This window comes from Salmo salar, chromosome 13 (genome assembly GCF_965601325.2).
Source record: "Salmo salar chromosome 13, fSalSal1, whole genome shotgun sequence".
Classification (NCBI taxonomy): domain Eukaryota; kingdom Metazoa; phylum Chordata; class Actinopteri; order Salmoniformes; family Salmonidae; genus Salmo; species Salmo salar.
The window spans coordinates 89,065,235-89,078,469 of record NC_138303.1 but is presented as its reverse complement, the minus strand read 5'-3'; the positions used below and the strand labels follow the sequence as shown (position 1 = coordinate 89,078,469).

The following is a 13,235-nucleotide window of genomic DNA, read 5'->3' as shown; positions in this document are numbered from 1 at the left end:
TTGGGGAGATCTAAAATCGAAAATACTATGTAAATAATCCATTACCTTTGATTCTCTTCATCAGATGTCACTTCCAGGTATCACAGGTCCATAACGAATGTAGTTTTGTTCAAAAAAGCTCATCATTTATGTCCAAAAATCTCCGTCTCGTTAGCACATGATGTAAGCCAGCCGGACTTCTCGTCATGAACGAGGGGAAAAAATATATTTCCGTTCGTTCAAACATGTCAAACGTTGTATAGCATAAATCATTAGGGCCTTTTTTAACCAGAACATGAATAATATTCAAGGTGGACGAATGCATAGCCTTTTATAACGTATTGGAACGAGGGTACCCAACATGAAGTAGCGCGCCAGGTGTCTAATGGGACATCACCGTTCCATGGCTCTTGTTCGGTCAGATCTCCCTCCAGAAGACTCAAAACACTTTGTAAAGGCTGGTGACATCTAGTGGAAGCAATAGGAAGTGCCAAAATATTCCTAAACCCCTGTGTTTTTCAATGGGAGAGGTTTAAACTCAATACAACACATCAGGTATCCACTTCCTGTCAGAAAATGTCTCAGGGTTTTGCCTGCCAAATGAGTTCTGTTATACTCACAGACACCATTCAAACAGTTTTGGAAACTTTAGAGTGTTTTCTATCCATATATAATAAGTATATGCATATTCTAGTTACTGGGTAGGATTAGTAACCAGATTAAATCGGGTACATTTTTTTTATCCAGACGTGCAAATGCTGCCCCCTAGACCCAACAGGTTAAAAGGACATTTGTGGAATTTCTTTCCTTGATACATTTGAGCCAGTTGTGTTGTGACACACAAGGTAGGGGTGGTATACAGAAGATAGCCCTATTTGGCAAAAGACCACGTTCATATTATGGCAACAACAGCTCAAATAAGCAAAGAGAAATGACAGTCCATCATTATTGAAGACATGAAGGTCAGTCAATACGGAAAATTTCAAGAAGCGCAGTTGCAAAAACCATCAAGCGCTATGATGAAACTGGCTCTCATGAGGACCGCCACAGGAAAGGAAGACCCAGAGTTACCTCTGCTGCAGAGGATAAGTTCATTAGAGTCAACTGCACCTCAGATTGCAGCCCAAATAAATGCTTCGCAGAATTCAAGTAACAGACAAATCTCAACATCAACTGTTCAGAGGAGACTGCGTGAATCAGCTCTTCATGGTTGAATTGCTGCAAAGAAACCACCACTAAAGAAGAAAAAGAGACTCGCCAAGAAACACAAGCAATGGACATTAGACTCGTGGAAATCTGTCCTTTGGTCTGATGAGTCCAAATTTGAGATTTTTTGGTTCCAACCGCCGTGTTTTTGTGAGACGCAGAGTAGGTGAATGGATGATCTCCGCATTTGTGTTTCCCACCATAAAGCATGGAGGAGGAGGTGTGATGGTGTGGGGGTGCTTTGCTGGTTACACTGTCAGTGATTTATTTAGAATTCAAGGCACACTTAACCAGCATGGCTACCACAGCATTCTGCAGCGATATGCCATCCCATCAGGTTTGGGCTTAGTGGGACTATAATTTGTTTTTCAATAGGACAACAACCCAAACATACCTCCAGGCTGTGTAAGGGCTATTTGACCAAGAAGGAAAGTGATGGAGTTCTGCATCAGATGACCTGACCTCCACAATCACCTGACCTCAACCCAATTGAGATGATTTGGGATGAGTTGGACCGCAGAGTGAAAGATAAGCAGCCAACAAGTGTTGAGCATATGTGGGAGCTCTTTCACGACTGTTGGAAAAGCATGCCAGGTGAATCTGTTTGTGAGAATGCCAAGAGTGTGCAAAGCTGTCATCAAGGAGAAGGGTGGCTACTTTGAAGAATCTCAAATATAAAATATATACTGCTCAAAAAAATAAAGGGAACACTTAAACAACACATCCTATTATTTTTGTGTGATGTTGAATGTGCTGACAACAAAATCACACAAAAATAATCAATGGAAATCCAATTTATCAACCCATGGAGGTCTGGATTTGGAGTCACAGTCAAAATTAAAGTGGAAAACACACTACAGGCTGATCCAACTTTGATGTCATGTCCTTAAAACAAGTCAAAATGAGGCTCAGTAGTGTGTGTGGCCTCCACGTGCCTGTATGACCTCCCTACAACGCCTGGGCATGCTCCTGATGAGGTGGCGGATGGTCTCCTGAGGGATCTCCTCCCAGACCTGGACTAAAGCATCCGCCAATGCCTGGACAGTCTGTGGTGCAACGTGGCGTTAGTGGATGGAGCGAGACATGATGTCCCAGATGTGCTCAATTGGATTCAGGTCTGGGGAACGGGCGGGCCAGTCCATAGCATCAATGCCTTCCTCTTGCAGGAACTGCTGACACACTCCAGCCACATGAGGTCTAGCATTGTCTTGCATTATGAGGAACCCAGGGCCAACTGCACCAGCATATGGTCTCACAAGGGGTCTGAGGATCTCATCTCGGTACCTAATGGCAGTCAGGCTACTTCTGGCGAGCACATGGAGGGCTGTGCGGCCCCCCAAAGAAATGCCACCCCACACCATGACTGACCCACCGCCAAACCGGTCATGCTGGAGGATGTTGCAGGCAGCAGAACGTTCTCCACGGCGTCTCCAGACTCTGTCACGTCTGTCATATGTACTCAGTGTGAACCTGCTTTCATCTGTGAAGAGCACAGGGCGCCAGTGGCGAATTTGCCAATCTTGGTGTTCTCTGGCAAATGCCAAACGTCCTGCACGGTGTTGGGCTGTAAGCACAACCCCCACCTGTGGACGTCGGGCCCTCATACCACCCTCATGGAGTCTGTTTCTGACCGTTTGAGCAGACACATGCACATTTGTGGCCTGCTGGAGGTCATTTTGCAGGGCTCTGGCAGTGCTTCTCCTGCTCCTCCTTGCACAAAGGCGGAGGTAGCGGTCCTGCTGCTGGGTTGTTGCCCTCCTACGGCCTCCTCCACGTCTCCTGATGTACTGGCCTGTCTCCTGGTAGCGCCTCCATGCTCTGGACACTACGCTGACAGACACAGCAAACCTTCTTGCCACAGCTCGCATTGATGTGCCATCCTGGATGAGCTGCACTACCTGAGCCACTTGTGTGGGTTGTAGACTCCGTCTCATGCTACCACTAGAGTGAAAGCACCGCCAGCATTCAAAAGTGACCAAAACATCAGCCAGGAAGCATAGGAACTGAGAAGTGGTCTGTGGTCCCCACCTGCAGAACCACTCCTTTATTTGGGGTGTCTTGCTAATTGCCTATAATTTCCACCTGTTGTCTATTCCATTTGCACAACAGCATGTGACATTTTTTGTCAATCAGTGTTGCTTCCTAAGTGGACAGTTTGATTTCACAGAAGTGTGATTGACTTGGAGTTACATTGTGTTGTTTAACTTCTATGGGCTAGGTCCCACCCCTGGTACACCCTATCAACAGCAGGTGAAATATCAAGAGCGCCAAATTTGAAAACAATTAAATGTCATAATTCAAATTTCTCAAACATACAACTATCTTACACCCTTTGAAAGATAAACATCTCCTTAATCTAACCACGTTGTCCGATTTCAAAAAGGCTTTACGGCGAAAGCATAAAGTTAGATTATGTTAGGACAGTACATTGAAAATAGCTGTGTGTAATGTTTTGTCAATGCAAAGACAGGCGTCACCAAAAGCAGAAAACCAGCTAAAATTATGCACTAACCTTTGACAATCTTCATCAGATGACACTCCTAGGACATTATGTTAGACAATACATGCATTTTTTGTTCTATCAAGTTCATATTTATATCCAAAAACAGCATTTTACAATGGCGTTGATGTTGAGAAAATATTTTCCCTCCAATACCGGCAGTCAATCAGCACAACAAATTAAATAATTACTATTCGAAACCATTGGTAAAATATTATATTGTCATTCAAAGAATTATAGATTAACATCTCGTGAACGCAACCGCATTGCCAGATTTAAAAATAACTTTACTGGGAAATCACACTTTGCAATAAACGAGGTCCTGTGCTCAGAAAAATAGGCTTGGCGATACAGACTAGGCACCATGTTGGAGAGATCTAAAATCAAAAATACTATGTAAATATTCCCTTACCTTTGATTATCTTCATCAGAAGGCACTTCCAGGAATCGCGCGCCAGAGTAGTATAGGCCATCCGCTTATGACCAACTTTCCAAGTCTCTCGTTCGGTCAGTTTTCACAGTAGAAGACTCAAACCACTTTGTAAAGATTGTTGACATCTAGTGGATGACGTAGGAAGTGCTCAATGATTAATAAGTCCCTGTGTGTTTCAATGGCATAGGCTTAAAAGTAATTCAACACATCAGATATCCACTTCCTGTTAGAATTTGTCTCAGGGTTTTGACAGACACCATTCAAACAGTTTTAGAAAATTCAGAGTGTTTTCTATCCAAATCTGTTAATAATATGCATATCCTAGCTTCTGAGTTGGTGTAGGAGGCACATATTTCTTTCAAAATTCTCAATACTGCCCCCTAGCCCCAACAGGTTGTGTTCCCTTTATTTTTTTGAGCAGTGTATTTAGATTTGTTTAAAAATGTTTGGTTACTACATGATTCCATATGTGTTATTTCATAGTTTTGATGTCTTCACTTTTATTCTACGATGTAGAAAATAGTTTTTTTTTTAAAGAAATGATTTGAATGTGTAGGTGTGTCCAAACATTTGACTGGTACTGTATATTGAATCAATATTTGACCCATATTGTTATAGATCGATATACTATAATATAGTCCAAAGGACATTCTTCTCCTATATCAGAGATCATCAATTAGATTCAGCCGCGGGCCAATTTTTTCTTGAGCGCTTGGTCAGGGTGCCAGAACATAATTACAAATAATTTGTAGACTGCAAATTGACCGCAAGAAGCCCAGATATATTATTTGACTAAAACATAATCATTTCCATCCTTGCATTTGTATACGATCACATACCGTGCCATCAAAAAGTATTCATACCGCTTGACTTTTTTCGCATTTTGTTGCGTTACTGCCAGAATTTAAAATGGATTAAATTGCGATTTTGTCACTGGCCTACACACAATACCCCATAGGGCTCTATTTTAACAAACCTAACGCAATGGTGAATCTAAGTGCAGGCGGTAGCACTATAGGTTCAGGGATGTGTCGAGGCTTGGCCCCCCACTGGCCAATCAGAACGTGCTCCATGGCGAAATATGTGGTTGCTTCAGGTTGTGTATTTACGATCCTTTATGTATTGCCTTGGAATCAACTCCAATTTCAATGTTAGTCCGTTATAGTTTGTTAAATGACTTACAGAAACGAAATAACAAAATGTAGACCTATCCCATCTTTGATAAATAGGTTAACTTGAACCCATTTGCAGTCCACATTGTTCTAAGTAATTGCATGGCTTCAATAGCATTCACACTGATATCGGGGCTAGGCCTACTGTAAATTACATTATGGCTGAGCATGGACATTGTCAGTAAGCAAGATTAAATTAATTATTGATAAGGCCTAATAAGAGAACTAATAGTTCTAATTAATTTCTAAACAAAATGAAACAACAACAACAACAAAGGCTAGGTCACATTTACAGGCACCATCATTTCTCCCTTTGGGCATGTAATATTAAAACAACACAAACTAGGAGGGTTTTACGCACATCCAAAACTGGACCTGCATGGCTAAAATAATGGGAAGTATTTTTTCTTAAAACTGCATTGTTGGTTAAGGGCTTGTAAGTACTGTAAGAATTTCACTGTAAGTTCTACACCTGTTGTATTCGGCGCATGTGACAAATCAAATTTGATTTGATTTAATAGAGTTTAACATGATTTTTCAATGACTACCTCATCTCTGTACCCCACACATACAATTACCTGCAGTAGAGCAGTGAATTTCAAACACAAAGACCATAGAGGTTTTCCAATGTCTCACAAAGAAGCATTTGTAAATGGGTAAAAAAAAGCTGACATTGAATATCCCTTTGAGAACGGTGAAGTTCCTAACTCAGTTGCCGGAAAGGAAGGAAACCTCTAGGAGATTTCACCATGAGGCCAAGGGTGACTTTAAAACCGTTACAGAGTTTAATGACTATGATGGGAGAACACTGAGGGTTGATCAACAACATTGTAGTTACTCAACAATACTAACCTAAGAAGGAAGGCTGTACAGAATAAAAATATTCTAAAACATGCATACTGTTTGCAACAAGGAACTAAAGTAAAACTTCCAAACAAAATGTGGCAAAGCAATGACATTTTTAGGAAGAGATTTTTGATGTACCGACCCCATGGTACGCAAGATTCAAGACTTTGTGCTTTTCAGCTAAAATTATTGTACATAATTCTTGCCACCAACAAGATGTTGAATATTTGGGGCATACAATCATCGCAACTCTGCAGATTTTGTTGCGAGGATACAGAAGCAATAGACCATTTATTTTGGTATTGCCCTCAGGTAGCCTGTTTCTGGTCTCAGGTGCAGGAATGGCTGAAAATGTATAACATTGATCTAAAATTGACCCTAGAAATAGTACTGTTAGGAGATCTGGAGAGACTGGGTCAGTCAATTACTGGTATACTAATATTCTTAGTAAAAGTATTTATCTTTAGTTCGCAATCTGTGGATTCTATTCGATTAGATAGATTGAAATTGTATGTTAAACATCACAGCATAGTTGAAATATATATGGTGCATAGAAATCTGAAGAGGGTGGCCAGCAGAGATAGATGGGAGCGACTGAGGGAAGCTGAGGGTTGGGATGTGGAATTGGAGACAAGTGGGAGTGGAGTTGCTGGGCAGCGGATAGAATGCCGGTCAAAGAGAAAATATAAAACATAACAAAAGTAAGTTTGAATGACACTGAGGGGCAGTATTGTTACAGCTAATGCCTGTTTGCCTGAGGCTGATGCCATGCAGGTGTTTGTACACGCATATACACACACTCTCATTCGAATGCACACACGGACACACATGCACTCAAATATATTCAGTTGGCTGTTATGATTTCCGTTGTCCTTGAAGTCTTTTGTTTTTTGCATTGTTGTTTTCTGTTTTCCTTTGTCTTAGTCTTTCTCTTTTTTTCTGTTTTGTTCATTTTGTTGGTTGTTGGTGCATTGGGTGATGGGGGGCTTGGGGTGGGGAATGGAATTGTGTGGGGGGATTCTACATGTAACCAAAAAGGGTTCTTCAAAGGGTTCTCCTATGGGGACAGCCGAAGAACCCTATTAGGTCCTTGATTGTGTCATAACAAAACGCTTTTGTACTCTATACAAAAATTGCATCCGATTCTGTTGGTGCAAATGATCCAGAATGCTGCATCCCGCCTGGTGTTCAACCTTCCCAAGTTCTCCCATGGCACTTCGCTTCTCCGTACACTCCATTGGCGTCCAGTCGAAGCTCGCGGTACTTGCCTACGGAGCAGCAAGAGGAACTGCCCCTCCCTACTTTTCATGCTATGCTTAAACCCTACACCCCAACCCGAGCACTCCATTCTGACACCTCTGGTCTCTTGGCCCTCCCACCCTTACAGGGTTTCAGCTCCCGCTCAGCCCAGTCAAAACTTTTCTCTGTTCTGCCATCCTAATGGTGGAACGTATTTCCCCCTGAAGCTGGGACAGCAGAGTCCCTGCCCATCTTACGAAAACGTCTGAAACCCTACCTCTTCAAAGAGTATCAAATCAAATCAAATTTTATTTGTCACATACACATGGTTAGCAGATGTTAATGCGAGTGTAGCGAAATGCTTGTGCTTCTAGTTCCGACCATGCAGTAATATCTAACAAGTAATCTAACCTAACAATTTCACAACAAATACCTTATACACACAAGTGTAAAGGAATGAATAAGAAAATGTACATAAAAATACATGAATGAGCGATGGCCGAACGGCATAGGCAAGATGTAGTAGATGGTATAGAGTACATCGCTACACTCGCATTAACATCTGCTAACCATGTATCTTAAATAATCCTACAGCACCCCACCAAAACAAAAAACTATGCCTTTCGTGAACTAACACTCGCACTTGACTTTTGTTTTTACTAGCTCTGACTTTGCTAATAGCTACTTTATTGAAGAAAAATTGAATTACTATGACTGTGAGATGTGGTTGTCCCACCTATTTTAAGATGAATGCACTAATTGTAAGTCGCTCTGGATAAGAGTGCATGCTAAATTACTAAGAAGTAAATGAAAAAGGTCAATGTCCTGAATCGACCCTCTTAAAGTGTGATGATGTTTGCACTGAGTTATAAGTCATTTCACCCTTTTAAACAACCTTCATTGTCAATATTCAGCAGTCTTATGGCTGTGAGCTCATTTTTCATAAGTGAATAATCCCATGCCCTGTGCCCAGAGGCTTGGCATCACTCAGCTGACTGGCATTTTCACACCATCACTGCTTTTTACTGTTCAGCTGGGACTTGGAAGGCTATAGTGGATGATTCATGCCGTTTCCTTTCTCCAGCGTGCTAGCTCTGTTAAGTAGATATAATCCACTCTGTAGTGCATCCCAGTGGAAAGCATGGCTGCAGGCTAGATAGAGGCCTGATACAGGGCTGATACAGAGCTGACACGCCCATACACCACCCCACAACACCCACAAGGTTAATGTGAATGAGAGATGAATTGTGAAGGTCACGACCGCTGGCTAAATCCTGCCCTCTCAGTCTGGCATGGAGTCAGTTGTGTTTTAGAGATGGTGATGCTTACTAATACACGTGTGTGTTCAGGAGGGAAGAGGATGCTCTGAGGGAGCCTGATTGAGAGTCTCAGGTCTGAGTAGTGAACTCTTCTCTTGGCCCGTCTCATCCCCATGTCTTTCTGTGTGTGACAGCCTTCGCACACTCACCGCCAAGCTCCTGGCTCATTTTTTACAGACGGCAGGAGAGGAGAGCTATCCCCCTGAATTACTGACACACTCCAACCAGTCCTGACTGACTCACAGCAGCCAGCCAGGGTGGTTGGTGGATGGCCCAGCAACGTGGATGTGACAGTGGGCAGTGTAGTATGTATGGTGGTGGAGGGACTGGAGCCAGTGGGGAGGGGAGTGTACTTAATTACAACTACAATTTGGTGGGTGCTTATATTTGTCCTATTTCACACATGTACAAGTGTGTATTAATTGGAAATGTGTTTTTCTTCATTTACCAACTACCCCTGAGACACCCTCAGACAGTGGGGTCACGGCCAGGGTCAGCCATTATCAACAGCAACCCTGGAGTAATTAGGGTTTAAGTGCTTTTCTCGAGGGCACATCAGCAGATTGTCCACCTTGTTGGCTCAGGGATTCAAACTAGCGTTTTTTTTGGTTACTTGCCCAACACTCTAACTGCTATGCTATCTATCTTTACCAGGCACTTCCTGTGCTTGTTCCTGAGCTGCTATCCAGCTAAACACCACCCAGCCACCTAGTTCCCTATTGGACAGGAAGTGCGTGTAGGTGTGTGAGCACCAGTCAGTGTGTAGAGACTTTTAATGGTCCTATTTGTCCCGCCTGGTTCCTCTTCACTCAGTAGGTCATTCCATGACAATTAGGCTGCTACTGCACTCTCCTGCTCTGCTCACCCCATCCCACACGTTACAGGTATTTAACCTCCCATTTGCTTTGATTGGAAAATGATGGCAGTCTGAAAATTGACGCTCTCGCAGGGTAGAAAGTGTAGAGGCACAATGGGGCTGAGAGCACGGAGCGGCATGGCTAGCCAAGAGGACAGGAGCCCTGTGACAGCTACAAAGAGTTTTTCAGCAAACGAAGGGACAGTGTGTTTCAGTTGCCTCTGCTTTCTTTAAGCGGTTGGCCCTCCAACAGCCACAGATCTTAGTGGTCTTACACTGCAACTTCTCTGGAGAAAGCGAGCCTTCACACTTGTACAGCACAGCGCTAATTCAAACACAGCAACCTCTCACACTTGATCACCACAATTATCATTCTAACACAGCAGCCTTCACACTTAGGCACTGGCAACCTTTATTCTAACTCAGCAACTCACACTGTATAATAACTCTGTATAATACCAGGCTGTTTCTACATTGGAGGATCAGTGGAGGAGTAGTGATATTTACCAGGAGCCTGTCAGAGCAGAGGTGCAGCCCTGGTCATTTGTATGGATGCTGGGGTTTACCTGCACTGTGCTGTGGTATCCAATCCAACAGGAGAAGCAGCTTGTCTTGAGCAGTGGGCAGGATGACATGCATGTGAATGTGAATAGCAGCAGAGAGCGGGAGACCCTGTTAAAGCTGAGGCTTTAGGGTAGACACGAAGCCAGGAGGCAGACAGACAAACAGATGGACAGGCCTAGAGCCCAGGCAGGCAGTGGAGCAGACAGATTGTGCGGCGTAGTGAACAGGCTCGGCCTACCAAAGAGAAGAGCAGGCGATAGACAAACGGCACAGACACGCCAGCTCTGTCAGCCCAGCCACTCACACAGATATGCACGCTGCTGTATATTTCTAAAGCTCAGATAGATGTGTGGTAAATAGGATAAAGCTAGAGATGACTTTCTCACTGGGGTGGATGAAAACCTCCCTCCCTCACCCCCCCCATCTCCTTTTCCCTATCAGTCTGTCAGAGTGGAATGTTATTTCTGTTCTGATCCCTCCCCCACCACTACAACCACCACCACACACACCCCTCCTAGACAGGTCCTGCTCTGTTTACCCCAGCTGCTCCTCTCTGAAGGATGGATGAGATTGTGAAGTTTCGGAGTTTGTGCGTGTGTGTGTGTGTGTGTGGATGTATTTGTGTGGTCTCATGTTTTTATATGTCTATGCAGATATGTCTGCATTCAAATTCTTTAGCGAGAGCACTTGATGTATTTCTCTCAGTGGTGTTGACATACAGTATATATACATATGTTTACATATACACTACCGTTCAAAAGTTTGGGGTCACTTAGAAATGTCCTTGTTTTTGAAAGAAAAGCACATTTTTTGGGCATTAAAATAACATCAAATTGATCAGAAGTACAGTGTAGACATTGTTAATGTTGTAAATGACTATTGTAGCTGGAAATGGCTGATTTTTTATGGAATATCTACATAGGCGTACAGAGGCCCATTATCAGCAACCATCACTCCTGTGTTCCAATGGCACGTTGTGTTAGCTAATCCAACTTAATCATTTGAAAAGGCTAACTGATCATTAGAAAACCCTTTTGCAATTATGTTAGCACAGCTGAAAACTGTTGCCATAATTAAAGAAGCAATAAAACTGGCCTTCTTTAGACTAGTTGAGTATCTGGAGCATCAGTATTTGTGGGTTCGATTACAGGCTCAAAATGGCCAGAAACAAAGACCTTTCTTCTGAAACTCATCAGTCTATTCTTGTTCTGAGAATTATAAAGAAATAAAAATAAATTACCATTATTTAACTAGGCAAGTCAGTTAAGAACAAATTCTTATTTTCAATGACGGCCTAGGAACAGTGGGTTAACTGCCTTGTTCAGGGGCAGAACAACAGATTTTTACCTTGTCAGCTCAGGGATTCGATCTTGCAACCTTTCGGTTACTAGTCCAACACTCTAACCACTAGGCTTCCTGAAATGAATGCTATTCCATGCGAGAAATTGCCAAGAAACTGAAGATCTCGTACAACGCTGTGTACTACTCCCTTCATAGAACAGCGCACACTGGCTCTAACCAGAATAGAAAGAGGAGTGGGAGGCCCGGGTGCACAACTGAGCAAGAGGACAAGTACATTAGAGTGTCTAGTTTAAGAAACAGACGCCTCACAATTCCTCAACTGGCAGCTTCATTAAATAGTACCCGCAAAACACCGGTCTCAACTTCAACAATGAAGAGGCGACTCCGGGATGCTGGCCTTCTAGGCAGAGTTGCAAAGAAAAAGCCATATCTCAGACCGGCCAATAACAATAAAAGATTAAGATGGGCAAAAGGACACAGACACTGGACTGAACTCTGCCTAGAAGGCCAGCATCTCGGAGTCGCCTCTTCACTGTTGACGTATATATATATATAGCATATTTAGACCTGTCACATCTCCTGCTGATATACATATCCTCCTCCTACAGTATGGATAGCAGAGATGTGACAGGTCTAAATATGCTATATATGTCACGGCCTGATCAGTAAAGGGGTTATTTGTTATTTGAGTTTGGTCAGGACGTGGCAGGGGGTATTTGTTTTATATGGTTCGGGGTGGTTGTGTATGTAGTTTATGTATTCCGGGGTTTTTGGTTATTGTTCTATGTTAGTTTATTTCTATGTTCTGTCTAGTCGTTTGTATTTCTATGTTTTGCTAATTGGTGTTGGGGCCTTCAGTTGGAGGCAGCTGTCTATCGTTGCCTCTGATTGAAGGTCCTATAATTAGGAGTGTGTTTGTTTTGGGGTTTGTGGGAGATTGTTTCTTGTATTGCTGTGTGTTGCCTACAGGACTGTTTTTCCGGCAGTTTATCGTGTTTGTTTTGGATGAATAAAAATTAGCATTCACGTACCCGCTGCGCCTTGGTCCATCCATTACGACGACCGTGACAATATGCTGTGTATGCTATGTACAGTTGAAGTCGTAAGTTTACATACACCTTAGCCAACTACATTAAAACTCAGTTTTTCACAATTCCTGACATTTAATCCTCGTAAAAATTCCCAGTCTTAGGTCGGTTAGCGTCACCACTTTATTTTAAGAATGTGAAATTTCAGAATAATAGTAGAGAGAATGATTTATTTCAGCTTTTATTTCTTTCATCACATTCCCAGTGGGTCAGAAGTTTACATACACTCAATTAGTATTTGGTAGCATTGCCTTTAAATTGCTTAACTTGTTAAGTTCGGTTAATTTTGTCACATTCCTCCTGACAGAGCTGGTGTAACTGAGTCAGGTTTGTAGGCCTCCTTGCTTGCACATGCTTTTTCAGTTCTGCCCAGAAATTTTCTTTAGGATTGAGGTCAGGGCTTTGTGATAGCCACTCCAATACCTTGATTATGTTGTCCTTAAGCCGTTTTGCCACAACTTTGGAAGTATGCTTGGGGTCATTGTTCATTTGGAAGACCCATTTGCGACCAAGCTTTAACTTCCTGACTGATGTCTTGAGATATTGTTTCAATATATCCACATAATTTTCCTCCCTCATGATGCCATTTATTTTGTGAAGTGCACCAGTCCCTCCTACAGCAACGCACCCCCACAACATGCTGCTGCCACCCCCGTGCTTCACGGTTGGGATGATGTTCTTCGGCTTGCAAGCCTCCCCCTTTTTCCTCTAAACATAACGATGGTCATTAT

At 42.8% G+C, this 13,235-nt stretch overlaps 1 protein-coding gene across 14 annotated transcripts in view; it reads left to right on the top strand.

Annotated features, from left to right (window-relative positions):
• msi2h (RNA-binding protein Musashi homolog 2) overlaps window positions 1-13,235 on the top strand; it is a 360,285-nt gene that overhangs the window by 263,244 nt on the left and 83,806 nt on the right.